The sequence below is a fragment of the Sus scrofa genome, chromosome 5 (genome assembly GCF_054392235.1).
Source record: "Sus scrofa isolate SSC_HxYL_T2T_F1_AM1 chromosome 5, Sscrofa_HxYL_maternal_Yorkshire_Landrace_v2.0, whole genome shotgun sequence".
Taxonomy (NCBI): domain Eukaryota; kingdom Metazoa; phylum Chordata; class Mammalia; order Artiodactyla; family Suidae; genus Sus; species Sus scrofa.
The window spans coordinates 7,439,456-7,465,830 of record NC_139387.1 but is presented as its reverse complement, the minus strand read 5'-3'; the positions used below and the strand labels follow the sequence as shown (position 1 = coordinate 7,465,830).

The following is a 26,375-nucleotide window of genomic DNA, read 5'->3' as shown; positions in this document are numbered from 1 at the left end:
AGAGTCGAGAAGTCATCAGCACGACACACCGCCTCCTTCTCCCTCCTGTCCTGCCCGGGAAGAGCCGAGGCAGAGCCGGAGTTCGAGTGGCACCAGCTGGGTTTGGAGACCAGCGCGGTAGCCCCTTAATGGGGAAGGACAGTGTCTTTCTCCATCAACAGTAGCTGGGAAAGAGAAGACATAAAGAATTAAGCTTGCCGTCCTCTTGCAGTGCAGTGGGGTAAGGATCCGGTAGAGTCACTGCAGCAGCCCAGGTCGCTACTGTGGCGTAGGTTTGATTCCCGGCCGGGGAACTTCCACATGAGACGGTATAGCCAAAAAAAACAAAAGAGGCTTCACCTGGGGTGGGAGGAGACGATTGTGTCTGGGGCGAGGGGTGGAGTTCGGGGCGGACTTGCTGACCCAGGAGAAGAGCAGAAGTGGGGATCCTCTCTGGGTGCCCCAATTCCACAGGAACCCAAACAACTCCTGGGGCCATCGGAAACACCCCTGCTTGAGTGGGCACAGCGTGCCCCCTCTCGCCCGTGTCCAGGAAGACTGGGAGCCGTGCATCTGGCCCTCAGAGGTGAGCCTCTTGTGACCACACAGCCCACAGGCGGCCTGGCTGGCGAAGTCCTTCTGCCTCGAAGCCTCCCTCGGTCCAGCCAAGTGCACGAAGGCCTCGGCAACAGCCCACGACCCATGCAAGCCCTCCCCAGACAGCGAGGGCCCCCGCCCCGGGGAGGTTCGTGGGAGTGGAACGCCCCCAGCGCGTGTTCTGGGAGGATCTATCCAGAACTCGCTTGGGGTTATTCCCGCTTCGCGCAGGCAGTGGTGATGTGACTCCCACGACCCCAGCTTTGTTCCCGGGAGTGAGGTAAGGAGGAAAGGCGCCGAGCCTGTTTAATCTCTCCCTGAGTGGGGTGTGGTGGGGAGCTTTCGACGCCCTCGCGGAGCATGGTGTCTGCCTAATCCACCTGCTTAACTCCAGCCTCTTTGTCTCTTGCCTAGCTGTTTATTCTCTCTCCCAGATTGCTCATCAGCCTCTTTGGCTTAATCACTTCCACTCTGCTCCCTCATTCTAAAACCCCAGCTCTAATTACGTCACCCCAGCATTGGCTAACTTCAGCCGGTGGGCCAAACCCAGCCCGCCCCTTGTTTTTGCATAGCCCATGAGCTAAGAACAGTTTTTTACATTTTTAAGTGGTTGGAAAACATTCAAAAGAATCGTCTCTCGTGGAGTTCTCTGGTGGAGTTCTCTGGTGGAGTTCTCTGGTGTTGTCACTGCTGTGGCTCGAGTTGCTGCTGTGGCGCGTGGGTTCAGTCCCTGGCCTGGAAACTTCTGCGTGCTGTGGGCATGGCCAAAAAAAGAATAGTCTTTCACGACATATGAAAATCAAATGAAATTCGAATTTCAGGGTTGATAAAGTTTTAATCTTTATATACATACATACATAGATGTGTTATCTATGGCTTTCCTCTGTGCTATACCGCAGAGGTGAGAAGTTGCGAAAGCCTACTACACCTACGTGTGGCCCTTTACATAAAAAGTTCAGTGACCTGTCCTTCAGGTCATTCAATGGCTCCCCACTGCTTCTAGGATAAAATCCAAACAGCAAACTCTTTGACCTGGCCCTCAGATTCCTTCATAACCCGTCTCCCAGTGCAACTTCAGGAACATGGACCTCCTAGCAGTTTCACAAACTGGGGGGTTCCTCCCACTTTTCAAAAAGCCCTTGGAGTTCGCTTCGTGGCTCAGCAGTTAATGAATCTGATGAGGGTCGATGAGGACTCGGGTTCAATCCCTGGCCTCACTCGGTGGGTTAAGGATTCGGCGTTGCTGTGAGCTGTGTCGTGGGTCGAAGATGTGGCTCAGATCTGATGTTGCTGTGGCTGTGGTGCAGGCCAGCAGCTGTAGCTCTGACCATAGCTCTCCCCTAGCTTGGGAACTTCCATATGCTGTGGGTGCAGCCCTAAAAAGCAAAAATAAATAAATACAAATAAAATAAGAAGTCATTGTGGAGGATGGCAGGGTGTGCTGATAGGGAAGGCAGAGTCGTTGGTGCATGGCTTTGGCAGCCCGGGAGCAGTCGTTGTCCGTGGAGTAATGGTGCCAGACTCTGTGGTGACATGATTTTCTCCAGTGGCGCTCAGGGCCCAGGTGTTTCCCAGGAGAGGAAGGACAATCAGACTGACCCTGAGTTGGGGGTTCCAGGAACAGGTGCAGCAGAGACACAGGGGGAGAGAAGTCGGGATGTTGCCAAGAGGGGGTCAAGGTGGGCCGCTGTGGAATCCACGGTGGAGGGGAAGGAGGCGAAGACAGGAGTGGGTCCAAGGTTTGGCTCCGCGAATGGGTGGCTGAGATGGTGAAAGGACAGGGTGGGAAGGAAGCAGGGGCCATGCAGACAGGTTGTCTGTCAGAGGAGGGACTGGGGCGGGGTGGGGAGAGGAGGACAGGGAGTGAGTCGTCAGTGAAGGAGCCCAGCTGAGAGTGAAGGACTTCCCTGGAGACAGGAGAGGATGATGGTCTAGACACAGCCTTGTGGTGGGTGCGGGAGGAGCCAGAAACAAGGGGAGAGGGACAGCCGAGCCAGGGAGGGGTGCCGGGAAGGGGTGGCCTCAGAGGAGAGCGTGATTTCTGCTCAGAGTTCCAAAGGCAGCCTATGGGCCAAACGCTAGTTTGCTTTGCTTGCTCAAAAGTTAGGTCCGTACACAGGGTTCCTGTCGTGGCTCAGTGGTTAATGAACCCAACTTGTATCCATGAGGACGTGGGTTTGATCCCTGGCCTCAGTCAGTGGGGTAAGCTCCCTTGAGCTGTGGTGCAGGTGGCAGACACGCCTCGGATCTCGCGTTGCTGTGGCTGCGGTGTAGGCCGGCAGCTGAAGCTCTGATTGGACCCCTGGCCTGGGAACTTCCGTATGCTGGGGGTGTGGCCCTAAAAAAAAGACAAAAGACACACACACACAAGTTAGGTCAGTATGAAAAAAAAAAAAATTAAGTGTCTCACGAAGATCCAGATTGCTGGCCTCTTTCTGTTTATTTCTGAGACACCATCACCATACCATAATAGTCGCCATCTTTTTTTGTTTGTTTGTTTATTTTCCCACTGTACAGCAAGGGGGTCAGGTTATCCTTACATGTATACATTACAATTATATTTTTCCCCCATCCTTTCTTCTGTTGCAACATGAGTATCTAGACAAAGTTCTCAATGCTATTCAGCAGAAGAGTCGCCATCTTAATCTGAGCAGTTAAGTGGTCTTTAGTATATTTGTAAGTTTGTACAATCAACACCTTTATTTAATTCTATCACAGTTTCATCGTCTCCAAAAGAAAGCCTGCACCCGTTAGAAATCACTCCCCACCTTCCCTCCTCCCCCAGCCCCTGGCCACCCCTCATCTCTTTTCTGTCTCTAGGGACTTATCTATTCTGAACATTTCATATGAATGGAATCATACAGTTAAAGGTCTTTTGTATCTGGCTTTCACTTAGCGTGTTTCCTGGGTTCATCCAGGTTGTAGCACATGTCAGTACTTCATTCACCTTTTTTTTTGTTTTTTTGCATTTTTTTAGGGCCGCACCTTCGGCATATGGAAGTTCCCGGGCCAGAGGTCCAATTGAAGCTGTAGCCGCCAGTCTACGCCAGAGCCATAGCCACGCGGAATCTGAGCCGCATCTGCAACCTACACCACAGCTCACGGCAACGCCGGATCCCCAACCCATTGAGCAAGGCCAGGGATCCAACCCACGTCCTCAAGGGTGCTAGTCGGCTTTGCTAACCGCTGAGCCACGACAAGAACTCCACTTCATTCGTTTTTATAGCTGAATAATATGCCATCATAGGCACAGACCCTGGGCGGTTCACACATACCTCCATTGGTGGACTTTCTGGTTGTTTCCACTTTTTGGACACGATGAATGTTGCTGCAATGAACATTCATGTTCAAGTTCTTCTGTGAACCGTTTTCAGTTCTCTTGGGTGTAAACCCAGGAGTCGAATCGCTGGGTAAGTCTATGTTTAACTTTCTAAGAAACCTCCAAACTGTTGGCGCAGAGGTGCACCATTTTCCATTCCCACCAGTGGTATTTGAGGGTTTCTGGTCTCTCTTGAAATATCTGAAGGTCTGGCCCTGCTGGGTTCACATCCCCCATGTGCCAACAGCTGGATTAGGGCAGAGGAAGTCCCGCTGGCTCAGTTCTCACCACCCAGTCCGCTCAGTGCGGACGTGGGCATTTCCCAAAGGTCTTCACATTTCATGCATTTCCCTTACCTGCTGGGCACCAGAGGAAACCCGAGGCTGTGCGGGGCAAGAGGGAGGGTAGAGGTAATTTTCTTGACCAAGAGTCAGCTTTCCAAAGGGGTGAGTAAGAGGTTTCAGAAGACAGAGAGCAGAGGGTCATTCAACAAGAGGGGAATTCACAGAGCAGGGTGGAGAAAAGGGATGGGCAGAGGAGCTGATATTTTGGGCTCTGAGAGGAAAAGAGGTGTGGGGGGGATGGGGATCCTGGCCTGGGCCTCAGAGGCTGAGGCCAGGCAGCTCCCGCAGGGGTCCTGATGGATACAGAAGGACCAGTTTACCGGGCCCTGTGGCTCAGGGACGTAGCAACTGAAGAGCGACTTTGTCTCAGTCTAGATCAGCATGTCCAATAAACATGGATTTATGAGCCATGTATGTTATGAAAGGACTGTATTTTTATCTTTGCCCATCATTGAGGCTAAATGGTATCTCACTGTGATTTTTTTTTTTTTCCTGCTACTCAAAGCTGTATTGTTTTCATTTGGTCCAAGAGAGTTCCAGGGTGGTTTCAAAGGTGCCTTGTGGCTGCAGAGAGGGTCTTCCAGCAGAAGCCTAGATACCTGGAGAGCTCCTCAAAGGGCACTGAGCTCCAGAGACTCCTGGTTATGCTTGAGGATGAGCCTTTTTTTTTTTTTTTTTTTTTTTTTGTCTTTTTGCCTTTTCTAGGGCCACTCCCGTGGCATATGGAGGTTCCCAGGCTAGGGGTCGAATCAGAGCTGTAGCCACCAGCCTACGCTAGAGTCACAGCAACCCGGGATCCGAGCCGAGTCTGCAACCTACACTACAGCTCACGGCAACGCTGGATCGTCAACCCACTGAGAAAGGGCAGGGACCGAACCCGCAACCTCATGGTTCCTAGTCGGATTCGTTAACCACTGTGCCACGACGGGAACTCCCTGGTTTTGCACTTTTAAGAGCGGCTGCGTGCCCGTGGGGTTCTCCTCGGCCAATTTGCTCACAGCCTCCAGAGTCACACTGTCAAGGTCGAAATCGAAGCCCAGAGAGAGGTAGGTGTAAAAAGCCCGCAGATGCTTGTTGATCAGGCAGTGGAGGATGGTCTTGACCTTGGTGGAATAATTCTGACGAGTCTGGGAGCTCACGGGTGATCGGTAATAAGGAGTTAAGCTCAAAAAACGGTGTTGACTGGTCCCGAAGACAGAGAATAGCTGAGTGGCTGATTCTGAAGGTTTCGACTGGAAAAAAGGTTAGAAGGTCCTTGGGTGTCCCTGGGTTTGTTCTGTCCAAACTGTTGAAGCGAGAGACAGGTCTGTGTGACCGTCGAAAGCAAGCTCACTGTGATTTTATTTTATTTGTCTTTTTAGGGCTACACACATGGCACATGGAAGTTCCCAGGCTAGGGGTTGAATAGGAACTGCAGCTGCCAGCCTACAGCACAGCCACAGCAATGCTAGATCTGAGCTGCATCTGTGACCTACACTGTAGCTCTTGGCAATGCCGGATCCTTTAACCCACTGAGCAAGGCCAGGGATTGAACCCACATCCTCATGGATACTAGTCAGATTCTTAACCCTCTGAATTAATACAGGAACTCTGACTGAAGCATCTTTTTTTTTTTTTTTTTTTAATTTTCTTTTATCTGCCACACCTGTGGCATATGGACGTTCCCAATCAGGAATGTAATATCTAATCTGAGGCACACTTACAATCTACGCCACAACTGTGGCAATGCCAGATCCTTAACCCACTGTGCCAGGCTGGAGATCAAACCCTTGCTGTCATAGGGACAATGCCAGATCCTTATCCTGTTGCGCCACAGTGGGAACTCCAGCATCTTTTAATATATTTAAGAGATGTTGGGGTTCCCATCCTGGCACAGTGGAAACGATTGCGACTGTGAACCACGAGGTTGTGTGTTCAATCCCTGGCCTCGCTCAGTGGGTTGGGGATCTGGCCTTGCCGTAAGCTGTGGTATAGGTCGCACATGCGGCTTGGGTCCTGCTTGGCTGTGGCTGTGGCATAGGCTGGCAGCTGTAGCTTCAATTTGACCCCTGGCCTGTGAACCTCCACATGCCACAGGTGTGGCCCTAAAAAGCAAAAAGCAAAAAAAAAAAAAAAAGTTTATTTCCCTTCCTGTGAACTCTTTGTTCATATCCTGGGACTGTTTTTCTGTAAGATCTTAGCCTTTTGCATTTTCATAAATAGGAGTTGATTTTACATTGCATGAGTTGCATAAATTGTTCTCTTTTGCTTTTGTTATTTTTTTCCATGGAAAATTTTAAAACTTTTATTGTGGTCAAAGTGGATGACTTCTGAGTTTTGAGTCATGCTTAAGTAAGCCCATCCCACTGCAAGATTATAATTTTTTTTAAAACCGGTACTTTTATGACTTCATATTTTAGATTTATATCTTTCAGCCAATTGCAGTTTATTTTAAGTAATGCAGGAAGGATACAAATGTATTTGTTTTCAAATGACTACTCAATATTCCCAGGATGATTTACTACATAATCTATTATTTCCTGTGTATATTTGGGTCTGTTTCCGGATATTCCATTCTATTCTATTGATGTCTACTCATGTCCTATACAAAAGTGTTTTAATTACCATATTTTTACAGTATGTTTTAATATCTGGTTGGGCTAGCCTTACTCTCCTTACTCTCCTTTTTAAGAATTCTCTTAGCTCTTAAAAACCTAGCTTTTCTGGTACTTTGGGGGAGCTCGTATTAAATTTATAAATTAGTTGAGAAAGAATTGATATCTTTCTAATACTGACTTACCGCCTTTGTGTACAAAAGCTAGCATATCACACAAACTATTCTGCTCCCTGCTTTTTTCCACCAAACAATGTATCGTGGAGATCTTCTCCTCTCATGTCATGGTTTCCTTAGTCTTCTGTATAGCTGCATAGTATTCCACTGTTAGGTATACTTTTGTTTAACTGGTTTCTTATAGATGAATACTTATTCTTTGATTCTTTTGCTGTTACACACATGACTCATTTTATGTGCACACACCAGACTCAATCCTGCCCCAGGGACTTTGCACCTGACCCCCAACCCATATTCACATGGCTCACCCCCTCACCTTCCTCCAGGAAGCCCATCCTGACCACCCAGCATTCCCATCCTCCCTATCTGGGTAGCAACCATCATCTTATAACAGTGGAACATGTACTTTTAAAATTATGCTGGAGTTCCTGTCGTGGCTCAGTGGTTAACGAATCCAACTAGGAACCATAAGTTTGTGGGTTCGGTCACTGGCCTTGCTCGGTGGGTTAAGGATCTGGCGTTGCTGTGAGCTGTGGTGTAGATTGCAGATGTGGCTCGGATCCCGCGTTGCTGTGGCTCTGGCGTAGGCTGTCGGCTACCATTCCGATTAGACCCCTAGCCTGGGAACCTCCATATGCTGCAGGAGTGGCCCTAGAAAAGGCAAAAAGACAAAAAATAAATAAATAAAATTATGCTTATTATCTATTTCCTACCTCCAGATTATAAAGGGTTTTTTTTTTTTTTTTGGTTGTTGTTTGTTATTTTTTCTTGTCAATTTGTTTATTTTCGTTCTTGGCACTCAGAAAGTTATCTGATACTGAATAAGTAAGCATTCAGTAATAATTGCTAAATGAACAAATGGATGAATGAATGAATGCACAAGTATGTTGGTGAGATACATTCCCAGAACCTGGACTACTGGTTCAAAATGTAAACCTTCCATTATATTTTTAAACCAATCTTTTTTACATCTAATAAGGCTATTAGTTTTTCATGGATGATGCTTGTACCTAGAAGCCTAGAAGAATTCTCCTTGAGCTAGTTTTTTGAGTTGAATTTTGAAGGCTTTCTGAAATATCATTGTATCATATCCCCCATAAATAATTATATTGCTTTTTCTTTCTTTTTTTTTTTTTATTTTCCCACTGTACAGCAAGGGGGTCAGGTTATCCTTAGATGTATACATTGCTTTTTCAATCTTTATGCCTCTGTATGTATGTATGTATGTATCTTTTTAGGGCCATGCTTGCAGCATATGGAAGTTCCCAGGCTAAGGGTCAAATTGCAGCTGCAGCTGCTGGCCTACGCCACAGCCACAGCAACACCAGCTCCGAGCTGTGTCTGTGACCTACACCGCAGGTGCAGGTATAGCCCTGTCTTTAACCCACTGAGCAGGGCCAAGGATCATACTCACGTCCTCATGGATACTAGCTGGGTTCATTACCACTGAACCACAATGGGAACTCCTGTTTATTACATTGGTAAGCGCCTCTAGAACAATTATAAATTATTTAATTGCATTGGTAAGTGCTCTAGAACAATTATAAATAAAAGTGATGGTGGTGGATAACCTTGTTTTGTCCTGACTTTAATGAGAAATCTTTTAGTATTTTATTCTTACAAATTGGCTTTTTTGGCTTGAAGTATATATATGGCGGGGGACGTAACTGTATTTTAGGATACATTCTTCCCTTCTGATTGTTAAAGGATTTTCTTTTGAAATCGGGCATTGATTTTTTGGACATTTTCAAATACTTTTTCAGCATCGATGTAATTTTTCTCTAACGATCTGTCAATATGGTGACTGGTATTAATAATATTACTAATATTGAACCATCCTGTATTCCCGCTATGTCCCTACTCATTTGTAGTATATAACTATTTTTACGTGCTGCTGGATTTTATTTGCTAGTATTGGGTTGACAGTTTTGCTCTAATATTCACACATAAGACTAGCCTGTAGTGTCCTTCTCTTGTGCTATCTTTGGCAGATTTGGGTGTTGATACGTAATATCCATAAAAGGAATTTGGAAGACTCGACCTAGCATAGTGGTTAAGAGAGTGAATACTGGTGCGAAACTCACCAGATTCAAATTTGGATCTGCCACTTTCTAGTGGTGTTGCCCCAAATTACATATTTATTCCTTTTGCCTGAGTTTTTTCATCTCTAAAAGAAGCACGAGGAGTTCCCTGGTGGCCTAATGGTGAAGGATCTGGCCTTGTCACTGGTGTAGCTCAGGTTCACCAGGAGCTTCTCTGGCCCAGGAACTTCCTCATGTTGCAGGTGTAGCCAAAAAATAAAAATAAAAAATAAAATAAAATGAGAACAGGAGTTCCCTTTGTGGCTCAGCAGTAACAAACCTGACTAGTATCCATGAGGATGCATGTTCCATCCCTGGCCTCACTCAGTGGGTTAAGGATCCGGCATTGCCATGAACTGTGGTGTAGGTCACAGGCTCGGCTCAGATCTGACATTGCTGTGGCCATGGTGTAGGCAAGCAGCTGAAGCTCTGACCTGACTCCTAGCCTGGGAACTTCCATATGTCAAGGGTTCAGCCCTAAAAAGCAAAACAAAAAACAAAAAACAAACCAGTAATTTACCTTCTTGACAGGATGATTGTGAGAATTAAATGACTACAACACCCAGAACTGCATCTGCCATGGGCGGACTCAACAAATAGAGCAGCTTTCTTTCTTTTTTTTTTTTAATTTAATTTATTTTATTTTAGTCTATTTTATTTCATTGTCTCTTTGCATTTTCTAGGGCCTCTCTCAAGGCATATGGAGGTTCCCAGGCTAGGGGTCTAATCGGAGCTGTAGACGCCGGCCTACGCGTCTGCAACCTACACCACAGCTCACGGCAACGCCGGATCCTCAATCCACTGAGCAAGGCCCAGGGACCGAACCCTCAACCTCATGGTTCCTAGTCGGATTTGTTAACCACTGTGCCGCGACGGGAACTCCTAGAGCAGCTTTCTTCTTATTATTTCTAGGATCTTGAACCATTTGTATTTTTGTTTGTTTGTTTTTGTCTTTTTGCCATTTCTTGGGCTGCTCCCACGGCATATGGTGGTTCTCAAGCTAGGGGTCGATAGGAGCTGTAGCCGCCCGCCTTCACCAGAGCCACAGCAACTCGGGATCTGAGCCGCATCTGCAACCTACACCACAGCTCACGGCAACGCCAGATCGTTAACCCACTGAGCAGGGCCAGGGATCGAACCTGTAACCTCATGGTTCCTAGTCGAATTCGTCAACCACTGAGCCAAGACAGGAACTCCAGATCTTGAACTATTTCAATGGCATTTGGTTTTGTTTCATTTTCTTTTTAGGGCCATACCCACAATATATGGAAGTTCCCAGGTTAGGGGTCAAATTGGAGCTGCAGCTACCAGCCTACGCAGCAGCAATGCCAGATCCAAGCTTGTCTGCAACCTACAGGCACAGCAGGAACTCCTGTTTTGTTTTCTTTTTTTTCATACCCAGGGAATGTGGAAGTTCCCCAGCCAGGGATCAAACCCACACAGTAGCAGCAACTGGAACAGCTGCAGTGACAACACCAGATCCTTAACCCACTGAACCACAAGAGAACTCCCTGAATGGCTTTTTATTCAACACTCTTTAAAGGTTTTTTGTTTGTTTGTTTGTTTTTTAGGGCCATACGCATGGCATATGGAGGTTCCCAGGCTAGGGGTCCAATCAGAGCTGTAGCTTCCAGCCTACACCATAGCCACAGCAATGCCGGATCCTTAAGCCACTGAGCAAGACCAGGGATCAAACCCAAGTCCTCATGGATGCTAGCCTGATTTGTTAACCACTGAGCCACAACAGGAACTTCCAACACTTTTTAAAGTTTTGGTTGAACTCACCTGAAGACTTGTTTGGACTTGGTACTTTTTTCTCCTTTTGTGTCTGGAAGAATAACTCTTTAATAATATTTTCATTTTCTTGGAGTTCCCGTAATGGCTCAGTGGTTAACGAATCTGACTAGGAACGATGAGGTTGTGGGTTCGATCCCTGGCCTGGCTCAGTGGGTTGAGGATCTGCCGTTGCCGTGAGCTGTGGTGTAGATCGCAGACTCAGCTCGGATCTGGCGTGCTATGGCTGTGGAGTAGGCCATCGGCTACAGCTCCAATTGGACCCCTAGCCTGGGAACCTCCATATGCTGTGGGTTTGGCCCTAAAAAGCAAAAATAATAATAATATTTTCATTTTCCTAAGTGATATTTGGTCTGTTTAGAATTTAATGGTCTTTAAGGATTGATTTTGATAATTTATGGTTTCCTAGAAAACCACGCACCTTTTTTTTTTTTTCCTGTCTTTTGTCTTTTTAGGGCGGCACCTGCAGCATATGGAGGTTCCCAAGCTAGGGGTCAATCAGAGCTGTTGCTGCCAGCCACAGCCACAGCCACAGCAACTCGGAATCCTAGCTGCGTCTGCAACCTACACCACAGCTCACAGCAACACTGGATCCTTAAACCACTGAGCGAGGCCAGGGATCAAACCCACAACCTCATGGTTCCTAGTTGGATGTATTTCCACTGTGCCACAAGGGAACTCCGGTAAACCATCCACTTAGTTCAGGCTTTCTCATTTACCTGCATAATAATCTCAATTCCTTTAAGCTTCTGTGTAGCCGTGGTTATAGCCTCATTCCCATTTCTTATTTTTCTTGGAATAGCCCCAAGAAGCTATTTTCTGTATTTCAAAAAGTCCAGACCCTACAGGCATGTACTACTTGGCAAAACCGTCAAGTTTCTGACTTTGGGCTAAAATGCTATCAACCCCTTGGGCGGATGGTAGTTATCTCCCACTGACCTGAAGCTCTGGGGGTATCTCTGTGGTTGTCGATGCAAAAAGAGTGGGATTACAATTTAGTTACCACACACCACGGCTCTGTGGTGAAGGTGGCAGTGGCGGGGCAAATAAACAAAGGGTCCTTGATCAACGAGGATGATCAAGAACAATGGAGGCATGTGAGGAAATCTCTCCCGTTTGCAGCTTTGGATAAATCCTTGTCCGTTTGGACAGAAAAGCCTTAACTAGTTTAGCAAGAGAAGGGTTCACTGGTTTTGTCCTGGATTGCCTGCAGCTATTATTTCTGAAAGTTCAAAAAGTTCTGTTACCATAGCAACCATGTGAAAGCCCCAGAGCTCTGTTGACTTTGAACAGGGTGAATCTGGATAGAGGCGTGGTACAAGGAAAAGAGCTTGGTTCATTCATTCATTCCCTCGGTGTAGGGGATACACACATCAACACGACAGATAAGAGCCTAGCAAGAACTAGAGACTGTTGAGGAGTCAGGTAGACCCACCTTCAAATGCCAGCCCAGCCTCTTAATAGCTACGTGATGTCAGCCTGGTCCCTAAACCTCCCTGAGTCTCATCTGCAGGTGGAGCCACGAGCACCTGCTTTACAGTGTGGTTGAAATAATATCCGAGGAGTTCCCGATGTGGCTCAGGGGGTTGAGAATCTGACTAGTATCCATGAGGATTCGGGTTCAATCCCTGGCCTCACTCGATGGGTTAAGGATCTGGAGTGGCTGAGAGCTGCAGCATAGATCACAGATGCAGCTTGGATCTGGCATTGCCGTGGCTGTGCCCTAGGCCAGCAACTGCAGGTCAAATTCAGCCCCTAGCCTGGGAACTTCCATATGCCTCAGGTGCAGCCCTAAAAAGAAAGGAGTGGCTCAGTGGAAACGAACCCGACTAGTATCCAAGAGGATTCGGGGGAGTTCCTGTTGCTGTGTAGCAGAAACTAGCATCCTTGAGGATGCGGGTTTGATCCCTGGCCTTGCTCAGTGGGTGGGGGAATCCAGTGTTGCCATGAGCTGCGGTGTAGGTCACAGATGCTGCTCAGATCCTGAATTGCTGTGGCTGTGGCGTAGGTCTGCAGCTGTAGCTCCGATTTGATCCCTAGCCTGGGAACTTCAGGGGCTCAAGTACAGCTCTAAAAAGCAAAAAAAAAAAAAAGCACACACACAAAAACAAAGAGGATGCTGGTTTGATCTCTGGCCTGGCTCAGTGTGTTAACGATCCAGCGTTGCCGTGAGCTGTGGTGTGGGTCGCAGAGGCAGCTCAGAGCCCGAGTTGCTGTGGCTGTGGCGTAGGCCAGCAGCTGTAGCTCCCATTTCAGCCCTAGCTTGGGAACGTCCACATGCCGCACCTGTGGCCTTAAAAAGTAAAAACAAACAAACCAACAAAAACATAAAAAAAAAAAGAAAAAAAAGAGATAATATCTGGGAGGCTCCTGGACAAAGAGTAGGTGTGTATCCGTGTGGGCTCCCTTCCTCCTCGTCCCAGCCCAGCCGTGGGATTGGGAGAAGATATTTATCTCTTTGGAGCTTCCACTTCCTCATAGATGATCTGCAAAGTCCCTTCCAGCCCAGGAGCCTTGGACCCTGAGGTTAAGGATGGCAGCTCTGAGAAGCTAGGTTGACTGCTCCTTCTCCTTCCTTCCCAAGCAGAGCACACCCGGAAGCACCGGTTCCTGGGACACCAGCAACCCCCAGCCACAGGTTCTGAGGGCAGGGCTGACATCAGATGTGAATCCCATGCTTGTCAGACCAGATTTCCTGGTTTGGGGCTGGGGAAATCCAGTTGCCTTCATCTAACCGTTCAGGGGACATAACCCTTTGCCTCTCTGGGCTGCTCTGCTCAGAGAGGAATGGAAAACCCGTGCTCGTCCTTCACAGGCTTTGGGGAAGGTTGCCGTGGGAGTCACCACGTGGTGCAAAATGCCACAAGCCTGGCATTGAGGTCCCTTATAGAGAGAGGGTTTTGCTTTGTCCTTTTCCTTGAGATAAAATTAACATAACATAAAGGTAATCATTTTATTTTATTTTATTGCTTTTGAGGGTCACACTTGTGGCATAGGGAGGTTCCCAGGCTAGGGGTCCAATTGGAGCTACAGCTGCCGGCCTACGCCACAGACATGGCCATGCAGGATCCCAGCCGTGTCTGTGACCCACACTGCAGGTCATGGCAACGCCAGATCCTTAACCAACTGAGCGAGGCCAGGGATCGAACCTGCGTCCTCATGGATGCTAGTCAGATTCGTTTCCGCTGCACCACGACAGGAACTCCAATCTATTCCTTTTTATGACTGAGTAATATTCCATTGTGTGGGTAGCCCACATTTTAGACACTGATTCAACCATCGATGGACATGGGAGTTATCACTACCTTTTGACTGTTGTGAATAGTGCTGCATGAACAACCATGCCCCAGTATTTGTTTAAATACCTCTTCTCAATTCTTTTGGGTGTAGAGTCTGTAGAACTTCCATTCTGTCGAGCTGGGGGAGTAATCCCTGGCCTGCTTTTCTCACTGGCTGGTTCGAGGGTCAACTGTGAAAATGGAGGAAACTGCCAATTTTGCATCCGCCTCCCATTAGATAGCTTTGCGCATGTGTCTGACTGACACATAGATCTTAATACACCCAAATCAAAGTCTTGATTTCCCAAAACTTGGTTCACCTGCAGCCTCAACCAGTTCAGGTGGTGACAATCTGTTCCTTCCGCTTGTTCAGGGTCAGTGCCCTGCTCTCATCCTGGAATCCACTTTTTTCACACTCCAGATCTAAACCTTTAGGAAACCAAGCTGACTCCATCTGGAAAATACACCCTATACAGTCTGTGCGCAACCTGGCTGCCAAGGTTATCCTTTTTTTTTTTTTTCTGTCTTTTTGCCATTTCTTGGGCCGTTCCCGTGGCATATGGAGGTTCCCAGGCTAGGGGTCCAATCAGAGCTGTAGCCACCGGCCTACGCCAGAGCCACAGCAACGTGGGATCCAAGCCACATCTGCAATCTACACCACAGCTCACAGCAACGCCGGATCTTAACCCACTGAGCAAGGCCGGGGATTGAACCCTCAACCTCATGGCTCCTAGTCAGATTCGTTAACCCCTGAGCCACAATGGGAACTCCCAGGTTATCCTTTTAAATGTAAGTTAGATCATGCAATTCTTCTGCTCAAAACCCTGCAGTGGCTCCTCTCCACCTGCTGGAAAAGCCAAGCTCACCATGGCCGGCACTGCCCCATGCAGTCCGTCCACCTAACCTCTGATATCATCTCCCCCGCTCACTACACAGCCCCCAGCCTGTGCCTTCTGTGCAAATACTCTCCCTCAAGATACTGGCACGTCTGTCTCCCTCACCTCCAGTCTTTGCTCAAATGCCACCTTCTCAAAGAGAACTACTCTGTCACCCTATTTAAAATGACAATCCTTGGAGTTTCTATGGTGGTTCAGTGGTAACAAACCCAACTAATAACCAGGAGGATGTGGGTTTGATCCCTGGCCTTGCCTAGTGAGTTTAGGATCCAGCATTGCCATGAGCTGTGGTGTAGGTCACAGATATGACTTGGATCCCGAGTTGCTATGGCTGGTGGTTCTGGATCCGATTCGACCCCTAACCTGAGAACTTCCACATGCCGTAAGTGCAGCCATTAAAAATAATAGGAATTCCTCAGAGTTCCCGTCGTGGCTCAGTGGTTAACGATTCCGACTAGGAACAATGAGGTTGCAGGTTCGATCCTTGGCCTTGCTCAGTGGGTTAAGGATCTGGCGTTGCCGTGAGCTGTGGTGTAGGTTGCAGATGCGGCTCAGATCCCGCGTTGCTGCGGCTGTGGCGTAGGCCGGCGGCTACAGCTCCGATTCAACCCCTAGCCTGGGAGCCTCCATATGCCGTGGGATCGGCCCAAGAAATGGCAAAAAGACAAAAAAAAAGAAAAAAAAAATAGGAGTTCCTGTTCTGGTGCAGCAGAAACGAATCTAAGAACAACAAGGTTTCGGGTTCAATCCCTGGCCTCGCTCAATGGGTTAAGGATCTGGCATTGCCCTGAGCTGTGATGTAGTTTGCAGACATGGCTCAGATCCTCTGTTGCTGTGGTTCTGGTGTAGGCCGGCAGCTACAGCTCGGATTAGACCCCTAGCCTGGGAACCTCCATATGCCCTGGGTGTCGCCCTAAAAGCAAAATAATAATAATAGTAAATAATTAAGTAAAATGACAATCCAGCCCCACTGCCTGCACTCCTCATCCCCCAAACTTTTCTGCTTTTTTTTTCCGCTTGGATTTCATCACTTTCCAACATGTGATTTCATTTACTGGCTTATTGTTTCTCTCTCTCTCTCCTCTGCCTGAGAATGTAAACCCTGTGAGGAGAGGGAGCTTGGTGTGTTTTGTTCAGTTGTCTCGTCCAAATACCTAGAAAGTACCTAGCACATAGTAGGTGCTTGATGCGTATTTGCTGAATCAGTAAACAGCACTAACAACAACAGTGACCATTTATTCGCCTATTATGTGCCACAAACTCTACAAAGAACCCACATAAATCTCATAAACAAGGTAGAACTTTTTGCTTCCATTTTACAGTTGAGGAACCCGGGGCTCAGAACTTTTTAAGCAACCTGCCCCAAGTTACACTGGAATTCTTGCTCTTTTCTGCTTGGCCCTGAGGTCCCTGCAGCTATATTTAACCTGGTTTACTCACTCATTCATTCAGTAAATATTTCCCAAGTCTCCTCCACTTCTCCCCCACTGACAGGCCAGGCCCTGACTGCAGTCTGGGGACCATCCCATCCATGGGTCTGGGTCCTGCTGGCAGCAGGGAGGATCTCAGGTCCTCAGGGCTTTGGAAACTGAACGAAGGGGCTCCCTCTCCCCAGCATCTCCTTAGCTCCACTAAACAGTCTGTCCGAACCCATGTCCCTCATTTACAACAGAAACAAACAGCCCCGCCTGGTATATCCCTGGTCCCCCGATTGAGGGAGGCCCTCGGAGCACAGTCCACAGCTCCCTGCACCTCCCCAGGTAAACAAGTCCCAAGGGGCGGGAGTGCGGCTCAGGGCAACCTCTCCGCAGGCTGAGAGGCGGGAAGATTGGGAGGAAGTGTGGGCGAGGCGGAGTGCTGGGTCTGGAGCAATCACGATTGCCACACGGGGAAGACGCCAGCCCCAGACACCCTCCCGGGGCTTCCTCCCCCTTTTCTCAACCCCTGGGGCTCATTGAGCACAGTGGTGGGGGACCAAGGAGCGCTTCTTCTTGCTCCTGCTCCTGGCCCACCACCTGCACCCCTCCCTGCTCCTGGCTGCGGCTGCCCTGCTGCAGCTCAGCCCCTTAGCCTTCCTCCCAGGCCTCCCCAGGAAAGGGGAAAGCAATTCAGCCAACTAATCCTCAACTTCCTTGGCACTTTATTTTGTAAAGAGTCACTAAGGAGTTGGTATGGGGCTTTGAGTAAACACGAAAACACACACACACTTGGTCATGCCCGCTGATGGATTTTCTTTCATGTTTAATTTATTTGCTGCCCATTCATGTGCAATTGCTCTGTGCTAGACCCTTGGCCTGGCACCAGGGGCCTGAGGAGCTCAGGGCCTGCCTGAGAAACTAGAAAGGCAACTGCAAACCACATGGCAAACCCCGTAAGCAGGAGGGGGTGGCTTTGGGGCCCCCGGGAAGTCCCCAACGCAGCCTGGAAGGCAGGACCCTGCCCAGAGGAATACAGGAAGAACCAGATAAGGCCCCAGGCTGTGAAGTGAGCTCTGAGTGTCACTCAAGTGCCTAATGCACAGGACACTGTCCTTCAGAGGCCTGGAGGCCCCTGGCGTGGAGCCAGGTAGTTGTTCCTGCCCAGAGTCAAGTCCAGGTCTCCCGTGGAAGGGCAGCCTGGGCAGCACAGGGAAATATTCAGTCCTTGAAACTGCATAGCTAAGAGGTAGCCAGGGCACTGCCATTATAGAGAGGGGCACACTGAGTCACTGTGGTGAGTTTGCTCACTCCCTTAGATCACAGGCTGCCTTGGAGGTAGGAAATCAGGCTTAACTCTGCATCTACAGCACCCAGGGCATAACACAACTTAAAAATTATCCGCTGGGAGGATATTTTCTGTTAGGGCAATACAGTATGGAAACAGGTTGCCCAAAGGATATTTGTGGTATGATCCGCATTTTATAAAATAGGGAGTTCCTGTAGTGGCACAGTTGAAACGAACCCGACTAGTATCCATGAGGATGTGGGTTCGATCCCTGGCCTTTCTCAGTGGGTCAGGGATCCAGTGTTGCCATGAGCTGTGGTGCAGGTCACAAATGCAGCTCAGATCCTGTGTTGCTGTGGCTGTGGTGTAGGCCGGCAGCTGCAGCTCCGATTTGACCCCTAGCCTGGGAACTTCCATATGGCATGGGTGTGGCCCTAAAAAAAATAACACACAGGCATGTACACATTTTTTAATTTGACACTGGTAGAAATGCTAATAGTTGTTGTCTCTAAGTTGCAGTTTTCAGGTAGTATTGTTGTTTTCCTTTTTTGGCCATACCTGCAGCATGTGGAAGTGACGATGCCAGATCCTTAACCCCTTGTGCCACAAGGGAACTCTGATTGCGGGTGTTTTTATTTTTTATTTTTTATTTATTTACTGATTTTTTTAGGGCAGCACCTGTATCATATGGAGGTTCCCAGGCTAGGGCTCGAACTGGAGCTACAGCTGCCGGCCTACACCACACCCAGAGCAACAAGGGATCTGAGCTGCGTCTTCCACCTACACCTCAGTTCATGGCAACGCCAGATCCTTAACCCGCTGAGTGAGGCCAGATATTGAACCCGCATCCTTAATGATACTATTGGGGTTCGTTACCGCTGAGTCACGCCAGGAACTCTTGCAGGCGTTGTTAAAATTCTTTTTGTTCAAGTTCCCGCCAGGGTGCAGCAGAAATGAATCCAGCTAGGAACCATGAGGTTGCAGGTTTGATCCCTGACCTCACTCAGTGGGTTAAAGATCTGGTGTTGGAGTTCCCTTCGTGGCGCAGTGGTTAACGAATCCGACTAGGAGCCATGAGGTTTCGGGTTCGGTCCCTGCCCTTGCTCAGTGGGTTAACGATCCGGCGTTGCTGTGAGCTGCTTGCGGTGTAGGTTGCAGACACGGCTCGGATCCCACGTTGCTGTGTCTGTGGCATAGGCAGGTGGCTACAGCTTCGATTCGACCCCTAGCCTGGGAACCTCCATGTGCCGCGGGAGCTGCCCAAGAAATAGCAAAAAGACAAAAAAAAAAAAAAAAAAAAAAGATCCAGTGTTGCTGTGAGCTGTGGTGTAGGGTTGAAGACACGGGTGGGATTCCCGAATGGCTGTGACTGTGGTGTAGGCCAGCAGCTGTAGCTCCAATTCGACCCCTAGCCTGGGAACCTCCATAGGCTGTGGGTGCAGCCCTAAAAAGAAAAAAAAATTCTTTTCATTATGTAGAATATTGGACATATACTGAAAAGCAGAGTTCGCTGGTGACCCTCGGTCAGTACAGGAACTGAGCATCCCTGCCTGATCATGGCCCCCCTGCCCTTCTGTAATGTTTTCCGTGGCAGTAGCTCCTCCAAATCAGATGATTTCTCCAAATATTTCAGTGTGTGTCTCTCCAAATAAAGTCTTGAAAAAAAAAATGCATAGACTAGGTAACTACGATGCTATTACACCTAAGAAAACATACAATTATATCTTAATATTATCAAATGGCTAGTCTGTGTTCAAATTTCCAGCAGTCTCACATAGGTATAGGTGTTTCCATTTCACAGTTGCTTTAAAACAAAATCAGGATAAAAATAAGGACCATGTTTTTGTAATTAGTTGATATTCCCTTTGGCATCTTATATCCATAGTTTCCCCCTCCCTCTTTTTTTTAATTTTATAATGATTTTTATTTTTTCTATTATAGCTGGTTTGCAGTATACTGTCAATTTTCTCCTGTACAGCAAGGTGACCCAGTCACACATACATGTATGCATTCTTTTTTCTCACATTATCATGTTCCATTATAAGTGACTAGATATAGTTCCCAGTGCTACACAGCAGGATCTCATTGCTTATCCATTCCAAAGGCAATAGTTTGTATCTATTAACCCCAAATTCCCAGTCCCTCCGACCTCCCTCTTTTTTTATCTTGTTTGCAGACACATCATTTATCCTACCATAGCCCACACTTCGCTGATTGCATCCCTGTGGGATAATTTAACCAGTTTCTCTGTCTCTTGTATTTATCGTGAATGGACAGTTTCACCGAGAGCCTGATTCGATTCAGATGAGAGTTTTTGACAGGACTAATTCAGGGGAGGTGTTGTTTGATTTCATTAGGAGGCAAAATAACGTCTGGTTCTTTTTTTTTCATGTGAGATAAGTGCTCTTGGTGCTCAGTGTTTAGATCCCCAAATTGATGAGGTTGCAAGATGAGAAACCATCTAATCGGATCATTCTCTCATCTACCACCAGCCAGCATCCCTCTGTGAAGAGAATCTTTGCCTCGTCATCCATTAGATTCATCTGAGGTACGGATTTTAAAGGAAGGGGAAGAAAAATGCTTCTTTCTCACCCTTTATTAATCTGTTTTCAAAATAATGAGTTTGTTCTCCAGCACCCCCCAAAGGTCTGTGGAAATCTCTTCAACTCAGCTCCTTTGGACACACCCTGTAAGTCTCGGTAGCCCCCTTGCCAGCTGACTTTTCAAACCTTCCAGACTCCTCTTATGTTTGGCCTCAGACTAGAATCAGCCATTCTCTAAGGAGCCCTGGTTCCTTTAGAGGGCAGTGGTGGTGTTTGTTTGTTTGTTTGCACCCACGGCATGCAGAAGTTCCCTGGCCAGGGATCGAACCCACGCCACAGCAGTGACCTGAGCCACAGCAGTGACAATGCCAAATCCTTAACCCCTAGGCCACCAGGGAACTCCCACAATGGTATTTAGAGATCATAATCTGGGTGCTAGGGTTATGACTGGCTTCTTAATTTTTCCTCTCTTTCTACTTTTTATTTTGAAATAATTTGAGAAGTTCCCTTGCGGCACAGCAGGTTAAGGATCCGGTGTTATCACTGCTGTGGCTTGGGTTCCTGCCTGGACAGTGGCCAGGTTTAATCCCTGGCCCAGGAACTTCTGGATGCTGTGGACACGGCCAAAGGAAAAAAAGAAAGAATTTTAGACTTACAGAAAAGTTGCAAAAATAGCACAGAGAGTTGCCGTATATCCTCTTACCCAGCTTCCTCTCAGGTTAACATCTTACATAACCACAGTACCACGACGCAAACCAAGCAAATAACCATGGCACAATGCTATGAATTAAAGGACAGACGCAACCCAGAATTCACCACAGTTCCTACCAATGTTCCCCCACCCCACCGTCTCCAGGATCCCATGCAGGAGCCCACACTGAACCTACTCACCTATAACCTTGGTCTCCCCTTGTCCCCAGCACTCCTTCGGTCTTTCCTCCGCATCTCTCATGACCTTGACATTTTGAAGGGCACTAGTCAGGTGTCTGGTAGAATGTCCTTCCCTTGGATTTGTCCCACATTTTCTCATCATCTGAGGAATGTTATACCTTCTGGGGAAGCATGACACAGAAGTCACCCTCTTTCTAATACATCAGGGGGTCTGTGATGTTGACAGGACTAATTCCTGACACATGAAGCTTTAACCACTGGGTTAAGATGGTGTCTCCCAGGAGTTCCTGTTGTGGCTCAGCGGTAACAAATCCGACTAAGTATCCACGAGGTTGCAGGTTCGATCCCTGGCCTCACTCAGTGGGTTAAGGACCTGGCGTCGCCGTGAGTTGTGGTGTAGGTCGCAGATGGGGCTCGGATCTCGCATTGCTGTGGCTGTGGTGTAGGCTGGCAGCTTCAGCTCCGATTCAGCCCTGAGCCTGGGAACCTCCATATGCCACAGGTGTGGCCCTAAAAAGAAAAGGAAAGCAAGCAAGCTGTCTTTTCCTCCTCCGCATTTACTTATTTATTTATTCATTCATTCCTTTATATCACTACGGATTTGTGGATTTTTTATTCTATGGGGTATAACCCATACTGCTGCTAGTATAATAGGCTTTGACTAAATGTTTCTGGAAGAAAGCAAGGCAAGCAGAGAAGGAGAAAGAAAGGGAGAGGAAATTGATGGAGAACTTGTCTTATTCATTTATATTTAATCAATCTTTCTCAGAACACACCACACAGTCAGGCAAAGTGGTCCAATCTACCCATGTGCTGGTGGCAGGGGCTTTTCTACACTGTAGACATGATTTGGGGGGGTACCCCACTGCCCTGGGAGCCCCTGGGGGGCTATTTATCTCTGTCTTCAGGACTCAGACTGGCCAGGGCAGGTGCAGGGAATGTGGGCTCCTTTATGTCAGATCCTGCCCCTCCTCAGCCTACGAGCCCTGCAACGTTCTCCATCTCACTCAGAGTAAAAGCCCAAGGCTTAAAAAATGTCTGAGTCTGCGGAGTTCCCGACGTGGCGCAGTGGAAACGAATCCAACTAGGAACCATGAGGTTGTGGGTTCAATCCCTGGCCTCGCTCAGTCAGTTAAGGATCTGGAGTTGTCATGAGCTGTGGTATAGGTCACAGACTCGGCTCATATCCTGCGTTGCTGTGGCTGTGCTGTAGGCCAGAAGCTGTAGCTCCAATTTGACCCCTAGCCTGGGAACCTCCATATACCATGAGTGTGGCCCTAAAAAGCAAAAAAAAAAAAATTCTGAGCCTGCCTTTTCTGGGTCCCCCAGTCCCTCCCTGCCTTCTTTTCCTCTCACTCTGCACTTGCCTGGACTCTTCTTCCCCAGATGTCCCCTGGGCTCCCCAGTCCCTCTCCTCCTGCAGGTCTTAGCAGAACTTCTGCCACCACCCTAACGCAAACTGCCTCCTCTCCTCCCACACTGCCTGCTTCCTTCTCCCCACAGCACTACATATTTTTTCCTATTTGTTTGTTTTTTTTGTTTGTTTGTTTGTTTGTTTTTGTCTTTTGTCTTTTTGTTGTTGTTGTTGTTGTTATTGTTGCTATTTTTGGGGCCGCTCCCGCGGCATATGGAGGTTCCCAGGCTAGGGGTTGAATCGGAGCTGTAGCCACCGGCCTACGCCAGAGCCACAGCAACGCGGGATCCGAGCCGCGTCTGCAACCTACACCACAGCTCACGGCAACGCCGGATTGTTAACCCACTGAGCAAGGGCAGGGACCGAACCCGCAACCTCATGGTTCCTAGTCGGATTCGTTAACCACTGCGCCACGACGGGAACTCCCTATTTGTTTTTTTTTAATTTTCTGTCTTCTTCCACCGGAACCTAAGCTCCAGGGGAAGCAGAGGTACTGCAGTGTGACAACAGGAGGGGACCAGTAATAACACCTTGTGAAAGCCCACAGGGCTGGTCAGGGAGGGCTTCTCGGAAGAGGCAGCCTCTAGATCTGGAGCCAAAGGTTATTCAGGTGGTAGAGAGGTGAATGGAGGTGTGTCAGGGAGAAAGGCTTTTAGGAAACAGGTGAGAGGGAGCAGGTCACTCAAGGGGCACTCCGGATGGTCCAGGTGGCTGGGACGTGGAGCCCTAGCAGGTGTCTGTCCGGGGTCTCTTACGTGCCAGGCCCTGGAGACACTGGGGCTGGTGGGGGGGACGCAGGGGGGAGTGGCAAACAAAATAAAACAACTGAGGATAAGCTTTCTGGGCCAAAGGAATATTCCTGGACCACTCTTGGGTGGGAAAGGCAAGGCAGCCAAGGCCAGACATCAGAGACGTAGAGGACAGATGTGAGGTCTGATTTTGTTGTAGAATTTCATCTTTATCCCCAGGACAGAGAGCCGCCAAGGCGTTTTAAGCTTAGAAAGGACACTATGCGGGGAGTTCCTATCGTGGCTCAGTGGAAACGAATCCGACTAGCATCCATGAGGATTCAGGTTCGATCCCTGGTATGCTCAGTGGGTTAAGAATCCGGCGTTGCCATAAGCTGTGACGTCGGTCGCATTGCTGATCCTTCATTGCTGTGGCTGTGGTGTAGGCCAGCAGCTGTAGCTCTGATTCGACCCCTAGCCTGGGAACCTCCATATGCCACAGGTGCGGCCCTAAAAAGAAAAAGAGAAAAGAAAGTACACGATGCAGCTTGTGTTTGGGGGAATATTCCATTTGCTCGTTTCTGAAGAAGCAAAGACTCCACCCAATAATTTTGTTTCTCAGCCTCTTTTTATTAACCTTTCTCCCTCCAGCGTGAAGTCTCATTTTCCTTAATTCCCGAGAATTGAATACCGGGGGCCCCAAAGCTTGCACCCGCCCCTTGACTCCCACACTTGTCCTCAGGTCCACTTTTCTGCTTTGCATTTATCATAACTTATAATTACAAGCCCATGTGAGTATTGCCTTGTTTATAATGTCGGGGCCACCAACCACTGCTAAGATTGCGGAGTCTACGCGGCCAAAGGTTTCCCAAATCATTTAAGAACAGTAATAACGCCCAACACCTCTGAGTGATTACTGTGTTATAGGAGCATAAACTCAATTCCCACAACTAACTTGTGAGGTCGCACTATTTTGTATTCTCACTTCACAGGTGAAAAAAAGACCTTTATGGGAATTCCCTTGTGGCTCAGCAGGTTAAGGATCCAGCCTGGTCGCTGCTATGGCGTGGGGTTGCAGCTGTGGTGTGAGTTCAATCTCTGGTCTAGGGAACTTCCATACGCCACAGGTGCAGCCCTAAACAACAACAACAACAAACAAAAATAAAGCATCTCTAGTGTTGAAGTTGTGTCGTGGCCTAGGGGGTTAAGGATCCAGCTTTGTCCCTGCTATGGCTCCAGTCACTGTTGTGGTGTGGGTCCGATCCCTGGCCTGGGAACTTCTTTTCTTTTCTTTTTTTTGTCTTTTATTTAGGACTGCACCGGTGGCCTATGGAGGAGGTTCCCAGGTTAGGAGTCCAATCGGAGCTTCAGCTGCTGGCCTGCACCACAGCCACAGCAATGCCAGATCCGAGCTGAGTCTGCAACCTACACCACAGCTCATGGCAGCGCTGGATCCTTAACCCACTGAGCGAGGGCAGGGATTGAACCCGAAACCTCATGGTTCCTAGTCAGATTCGTTTACTGCTGCACCACGACAGGAACTCCTGGGAACTTCTGAATGCCTTGGGTGCAGCCAAAAAAAAAGTATCCCTAGTGTTTTAGTGATTTACATTTTAAAGCTGTCCTCCAGTATATATTAATCTTCCAATTTATTTTGAAAAACAGAAAGTCCAACATTCTGGAGTTCCCGTTCCTGTCATGGCACAGAGGAATTGAATCTGACTAGGAACCATGAGGTTGCGGGTTTGATCCCTGGCCTTGCTCAGTGCATTAAGGATCCGGCATTGCCGTGAGCTGTGGTGTAGGTTGCAGACGCGGCTTGGATCCCATGTTGCTGTGGCTGTGGTGGAGGCTGGCAGCTACAACTCAGATTAGAACCCTAGCCTGGGAACCTCCATATGCCCTGAGTGCAGCCCTAGAAAACACCAAAAAAAAAAAGTCCAACATTCCAAGTGAATGAAGTGGGAGGGGGGCTTTATTGCAACCTTGGGTGCCCTGGGATGCATTACGGAGAAGCAGCAAGAGAGGCCTGGGGAGGCCTTTCTCCAGCTTGAGAAAACTTTCTGTGTGGAAAAATCTCACCTTTCTCTAGAGTTTGACATTGTCCAAAGGTTTGAAAGCCTGTTTCACCCAGCCCTTCCTCTTTACAAGGGAGACCAAGGCTGGAAAGTGCTCTCAGGTCCCAAGGCCGCTCTGGTCAGCCTTTGGCAGGGTAACCGGGTTCGAACTTGGACAAACTTGTTGCCTCTCCCTGTGGCTTTCCGTGGGCCCTGCATTCATTGCCTGCAGCGTAATGTGCACGATGCCCCCTGGGCTCCAGCCCTGCCCCCGCCCAAGCCTCTTATCGCTCTGCCCTTAACCCCATCCCTCCTGTAGCTCACCTTTGTCCTTCTGGGCATTTCTGAGACTGTTGAACTCCCCACACCTTCACCCTCAGCATGACTGGGTTTTAACAATGGCTTGCCTTTGTTAACCATCAGCTCCAGTCAGCAGCAGCCAGTCTACTTTGTGGCGTCCCCAGCTCCAAGCACAGCCTCCAGCTAAGAAACACTTGTTGAGCCAATGGATGCTTGCCCTGGGAGAATAAGAAAGAAATTATTATACCAGCCAAGGTGAAAACGAAAGTAAGTCTGGGATGGGAGTTCCCAGTGTGGCTCAGCGGGTTACAAATCTGACTAGTATTCATGAGGATGCATGTTTTATCCCTGGCCTTGCTTAGTGGGTTAAGGATCTGGCGTTGCAGAGAGCTGCAGTGTAGGTCACAGATGTGGCTGGGATCCCGAGTTGCTGTGGCTGTGGTGTAGGCTGGCAGCTGCAGCTCCTGTTCAACTCCTAGCCTGGGAACTTCCATTTGCTGTAGGTATGGCCCTAAAAAGCAAAAAAATAAAGTAGGTCTGGGAGTTCCCACTGTGGCACAGGGGGCTGAGGATCCGGGTTGCCACAGCTGTGGTACAGGTCACAGCTGTGGCTCGATTCGATCTCTGGCCCAGGAACTTCCATATGCTGAGGAGGCAGCAAAACAAAACAAAATAAACCAA

At 48.4% G+C, this 26,375-nt stretch overlaps 2 long non-coding RNA genes across 4 annotated transcripts; one reads left to right on the top strand and one right to left on the bottom strand.

Moving 5' to 3' along the window:
* LOC146403101 (uncharacterized) lies at positions 1 to 25,961 on the top strand. 3 transcript variants are annotated; one of them, XR_014803011.1, is made up of 4 exons: positions 1 to 220; positions 589 to 1,797; positions 5,066 to 5,177; positions 8,175 to 9,330. It is a non-coding gene; the product is annotated as an uncharacterized LOC146403101 (long non-coding RNA). The 3 variants fall into 3 exon arrangements; XR_014803013.1 differs by lacking the exons at positions 5,066 to 5,177; positions 8,175 to 9,330 and adding an exon at positions 25,818 to 25,961 and having other exon boundaries at positions 589 to 856; XR_014803012.1 differs by lacking the exons at positions 5,066 to 5,177; positions 8,175 to 9,330 and adding an exon at positions 2,771 to 2,931.
* On the bottom strand, positions 5,613 to 9,330 carry LOC146403102 (uncharacterized). Its single transcript, XR_014803024.1, has 3 exons — positions 8,398 to 9,330; positions 5,885 to 7,497; positions 5,613 to 5,790 (listed from the first exon to the last, which is right to left on the bottom strand). It is a non-coding gene; the product is annotated as an uncharacterized LOC146403102 (long non-coding RNA).
* Positions 25,962 to 26,375: the final 414 nt, after the last annotated feature.